Raw genomic sequence first — 6,438 nt, forward strand, 5'->3', positions numbered from 1 at the left:
GATCAAACTAGATTAATATCATATATCTTGGCATCCGAACCCAACACTAGATCCATTCAAGTTTAACAAGATCTAATAACATTGTCTGGATCTAAAACTAGTTCAACTGGATCTATACCCAATTAATTTGAACTATCTAGATCCATGTATATTTAACTATATTCATAATATTTTACTAGATCAAATCTAGGTATGTGTCTTCTTACTAGATCCAAACATCTGATCTAATATCGATCAAATCCAATCTTGACCTATACACTATATTTAATAGATCTTATAATTAAACTTAATCTATATAAAAGAAAATTGGATCAAACCATACTGGATCCAGATATTAACATGAACCAAAACATAAACATAATATTAAGTATAAGAACAATGCAATAACTCAAAGAATTTAATGATCCAAAAGTTTTACCAGATCCAACTAGGTCTTTTACGAAAATACCTGTACCAACTGGATCTAAACCAATCAGGATGACGCTTTAAGAGGTATTCCGCTAACCAGAAGCACTTTTCTGAAGAATAAAAAAAGTTAAAAATAGTTCTGGGTAAAATAAAAAAATCCAAAACATTAAAACATAATACCTCTGAGTTAAACAGAAAACTTCAGGTGGTCTTCTATAATTTTAGAAAACATGGCCTTGTCTCAGGTATTAACCTGAACATTAAAAGAATTTTTAGAACCGTTAGGGCTGAATGTTTGGGAATCCAATGGAACTGTTAGGGGTGGATGTTTGGGAATCCAATAGAACCGTTAGAGCTGGATAACTTCTACCCAGAAGAGGTTAACTTTCCAACCCCTGCCTCTGCAACACATCACTGAAGAGGTCTCTAGAATCTCCCCTGGTGCAGGCCATTAATCAACTTCACATTCCTCTTCTCCTCAACACTTCTGGCGCACACCCTGATACTAAATTCATCACCCCCCCCAGTGACCTGACTGTTTATATATATATTTTATGTATAAAGTTGTATTTTAAATTCCCTCTAAATTATGTAAGTTGGGTTTAGACTTCTATCTTCTAGGTCAGACATAACCTGAATATGAACCCAGACCCAACTGCTTGCTATTTAAACGAGTTTGGGTGCACCTAGACTGCTTGCTATTTGAACAACTTTGGGTGCACCCAGATGGGTTGACAACCCTGACGTGAATCTACATCCTAAGTTCAAAAGCATACCTACAACTTCTATCTCAGATCCAAAGTAAGCATTGACCCTTTAACCATCTCTCTCTCCCTCCCTCTCTCTCTCTCTCTCTCTCTCTCTTTCTCTCTCTGACGATCCCCATCAATGTACCTCATCCTGCTCTCTCACTATCCATCGGATGACCATTTAATAAAGAACTTTCAGAAAATAATACATTTTGAAATATGTCTCATAATTTATCAAATTCTCATAATGAAAAATATCGCAGGTTCTCAATTTTTTCTTGACCCTTTTACCTTTTGTAGGTGAATTTTTTTTATTTTCACATGTCATGACTCTAAAATAATACACCCATGGAATTCATCAACAAAATCACATTTGAGGTTGCTAAATTCCAAAAAATATTATGAAATTTTAAACAATTTATGAAACTTGTGACGAGTTTTGTGCGATCACTAGCGAAAATCATAAAATTTACGGAAGTCCAATAATTGCAAAATCGAGGACGAGTATCACATGAAGTGTTGCAAAATTATGAAAAATTGTGAAAGTCTGATATTGCAAAATTTCTTATTCCAATCCCACATGTATTACGCAATTATTTTTTCTTGCGACATTATGTATGAATAGTATAAAAGCAAAGTTAGGGTTTCATAAAAACTAAGTTTTTTGTGGTCTCCAACCAATGAGAATTATGGCCATTTTTTTAGAGCCAAGTATCGGCAGTGAGAAGATCGACGACACTTCATCGGCAAAAAATCATCAACGATGAGTTTTTTTTATAATGGCATCTTATGGTATGTATAGCATTGAAAATAAAATCTACAATTCATTCTCATTATAGAGAATGGGGAATGATGATGATGATGTATCTTTCCATCAACACATTATCGATGTATCTCACAATTAGCATTCGATCACGTGATATGGGTGGAACATGCAACATTCTTGAAGCCTCGAGTTTTTTTGATAATGGCATCTTATGGTATGTATAGCATTGAAAATGAAATCTGCAACTCATTCTCATTATAGAGAATGGGGAATGATGATGATGATGTATCTTTCCATCAACACATTATCGATGTATCTCACAATTAGCATTCGATCACGTGATATGGGTGGAACATGCAACATTCTTGAAGCCTCCACACTAACAAACTGTGAGTTTCCAGTAAGCGCAACTTATGGTATGGGTTGGATAGGAAACCAAAACTCTGCAAGTTAGCATTCGATGCGGTGATATTCAGAAGAAAAACACAAAGTGTAGTGTTTTCTCTCCATCAAAGATCCGATGATGTGCAACATTCTTGAGACCCAAGAGATGGAGGTGCCTTTGTATATACTTTGTTTTCTCCCCCATCAAAGAAGCAGTGAAAATCAATATTCTTGTAAAAAAATAAAATGAATGCAATGTATGAGCAACTTCACTTTATGAAAGAATAGAATGAATGCAATGTATGAGAATCTTCATTTTGTAAAATAATGGAATGAATGCAATGTTTGAGCAACCTTATTTTGTAAAAGAATGACGCTTAATTTTTTAACCCCTTTTTTTGCATTTGGATACCCCTTTCCAATGATTTTTCTGACTAATCTTCTGCAAATCATAGAGACAAATAAAAAAATTCACAAGAATAAGAAATTTTGCAATATTGGTGTGATGCTAATAAGAAGTTTCACAATATTCAACTTTTGCAAATTTTCTTATGTACCTTGCAAAATTTATTTCTGATTTAAAAAAAATAAACAAAAATTCACACATAATTTATGAAATTTCTTCCTTATGCAAAAAATCACCATTTACAAATACATATTCAATCTCTGTTATATACACATTATACACAATTGCTTCTTATAAACCAATCAATCACCTGTTACATAAACAACACATATCAAACAAAAAACAAGATCAAACAACTTTATTCTTTGTTATATACATAATTCATTTTCATAAACAAATCAATCAATCAATCTTCTTTTATATAAACAATTCATTCTAATCAAAAAACAATAATCAAACAACTTCATTCCATATTCTATACATAATTCATTCTCCTCAAAAAATAAGAAACAAACAACTTCAAGTTTCATTACCGCAAGTGCAATGGTGACTTTCATCAGCTTTCATCCTGTAAACACCCCAAATTTTCCTCGTCCATTCTCAAACAACCCTCCTCGTGCAGTGCCAACCCTGTTAGGTCAGTGTAGGAGTCAAATCCTGAGTCAGTTTCGGAAAATCACCACTTTACCCATTTTTATTAGGAAAATTACCATTTTACCCCTAGGACATCCCGGACCCCAGTCAGTCGGAGTCAACCAAGCTCATTGGTCAGTACAGAACATTTAGAATGTCAATCATCTCAAGCTCATCTGAGCTCACAATGAACAGACCATTTTCATTTCTGACCATTACTGCCAAAATGGGATCATTTCTTCAGAAATGAGCTCATTTCTCACTCAAATCCAAGCCAATTGTCTCTGAGTCAGTCATTCATAGTCAGTCATACTTCTCAGAGTCTAACTTGAGCTCACCAGAAGTTCAAGCTCTCCAGTTTCAGTTCAAAACCATTTCCAAGTGTCCAGGAGCCCATTTTAGTCCATTTCAGCTCTTTCAACTGAAATTGAGTTGAGTTCAGCCAATTGAGCTAGTGTTCGAGCTTCGATTTTAGTTCACCTCAATAATACTGACCTTTGTTTCAGCTCAAACCCAGTTCAGGTTCGTAATTCACTTCATTCCAATGATCATTCCATATCATTTCTCTAAAAATGGCAGCTTTTCTTGAAAATTCAGTTGAAAAGGTCAGTTGAGTCAGTGTCTGGTGAGTTCATTTGAGTTCTGAAACTCTAAAACCCAGCTCAATCTAGCTCATATCAGTTCAATCCAGCTCGAACCCCAATTTTCAGTGTCACTCTGACCTAGTAGAGTCCTGAAAACCATTTCTTGAGCTATTTTGCAAATTTTATCAATTTTAATGCTTTTTAAACTCGTACAACTGCCAATCGGGGTTTAACATCTAAAATTCTCCATTCAGGGTCTGCATTTCGCATGTCATTTCTCATCATTTCATATCATTTCTTAGCATTTCATAACATTTCATTTCATTTTCGAAGTCCAGAACTCCAGTTTTATAAATTTCAATCCAGATTGAGTTTTAAAAGTTTTCAGAAATCAACTTCAAACCTCGGGTTTCCAAAATTGACATTTTCACCCCAGAAGTCTAAATTTGGAAATATTTTTCTCGAGAAAAACAATCTGGATTTCTTTCAAAATTAAATTTTCAAATTTTACACTCGATTTGCTTCGCAATGAGCTATTGAACTTCAAAATCCGAGCTCGTTTAAAAAACTGCCAAAAATAGCTCGTTTCGTTTTGAAAATATTTTTTCTCGAGAAAAACAATCTAGATTTCTTTCAAAATTAAAATTTCAAATTTTACACTGGATTTGCTTCGCAATGAGCTATTGAACTTCAAAATCCGAGCTCGTTTAAAAAACTACCAAAAATAGCTCATTTCGTTTTGAAAATAGTTTCTCGAGAAAAACAATCTGGATTTCTTTCAAAATCAAAATTTTAAATTCTACACTAGATTTGCTTTGCGATGGGGTATTGAACTTCAAAATCCGAGCTCGTTTTAAAAACTGCCAAAAATAACTCATTTCGCGTGGAAATTTTTTGAAAAGACTATTTTACCCCTCTAATCGTCAAAATAAATTTCAAAAGTAGAATTTGGACCCGCTCTGAGATGGCCCACTCATTTACATTTCTGTTTTATTAAAAAAAAATTATTTTATTTCTTTCAATTTTCTTTTATTTGTTTATTTATTTATTTATTTATTTATTTTGCATTTTAGAGAGGTGGGATCCACAAGGTGGTCGCCCAAGCCTCCAGCCCCACTTTCCATTTTTTTTCTCATTTTTCTTTCCCTTTTCCTTTTTTCCTCCTTTTCTTTCTTTCCTTTCTTTTTCCCTTTTCTTTGTTTTTCTTCCTTTTCTTTTCCTTCTTTCTTTCCTTCTTCCCTTCCTTCCTTCTTTTTCGCCAGCCATAGCCATTCACGTATGGCTCTTTAGATAATAATATAAACTTAGGTTTTGATGAAAATCAAAACCTAAGTTCCATACAAAAAAAAAGATAGCCATACGGCTGCCAAAAAATTCAATCTCACGTCTCTCTCTCTCCCTCTCCCTCTTGGCTCTCCATTGCAGCTTGGGATCACCTCCTTGGCAGCTTCATCTGCCATCTCCTCCATGCCCAGCGGCTGCACCACAGGGCCTCCCTTTGCACAGCAGCAACCGCTTCTCTCCCCAGCCGTTCAAGCTCCAGCCCCATCGTTGCAGCCCATTCAAGTACAACCACCATTACATCTTTGCAGCCACTCCTTGGTCCAGCCAGCAGCATCAATCAGCTCCAACTATAATAGGCTTCAACCAACACCGGTTGCTGCCCATCTCCTCAGCTTTCCCCATTGGCGGCAGCAAATCAAATCGCTGCTTCAGCCTTCACTGCAGCAACTCCTCTTTTCAACTCTCTTTGGCACTAACGTGCCAGTCTATGTTGCAGCCCTCACCCAGCCTCCATATTCCATTGACAGCAACCCCTTTCGAGTAGCATCCACCTTCGGCAGCTTCAAGCCTTGCAACCATCACAAAATCAGCATCTTCAGCCTTCCTACGGCCTTGAGGTATCCCCATTTTCAAACTTGAAAGAGCTCCTTCCATTGTAGCTGATCCAAGGTGAGTCTATACTTCCCTCTATGCCACGGTGATTTTCCTTAAGAAAAACATCATTTTTTTTTAGAATGATGAATCTAATATGACATCCAGTTTAACATTGGATTTATATGAATGGAAAAATTTATTTCTTTCATGAACAAAGCCATGCAAGTGAAGTGATCCATCCGATGAATGGATCGGATCCTTCACTTAAATGGCTAACATTGAGCATAGGTTGTATATCCCCGGTCACCTTCATTTGTTGTCATTTCTCAGCATTAGTTTCATATAGATCATATGTATTAAATGTTGCATTTAGTTTGGTTTTATCGTATCATATTTACCTTATTCGTTTAGTTTAGTTTCATTAAAATTCTATTCAGAATTGTAGGTTTTTGATTCATGCGCCTAGTCCGATTGATATTTTATGTGCAAATCTACATTGATAAATTATGGGGGTTTTATATCAAATATCCTTACGTATTCCCAATTCTATACCAAATATTTGATTCAATTCGGGTTTCGGAACCCATCCAAATCGGTAAAACCCTAAATCGGGTTTTCTATCTCTCTGAT

This window comes from Nuphar pumila, chromosome 6, assembly GCF_984573655.1.
Source record: "Nuphar pumila chromosome 6, dmNupPumi1.hap1.1, whole genome shotgun sequence".
Classification (NCBI taxonomy): Eukaryota; Viridiplantae; Streptophyta; class Magnoliopsida; order Nymphaeales; family Nymphaeaceae; genus Nuphar; species Nuphar pumila.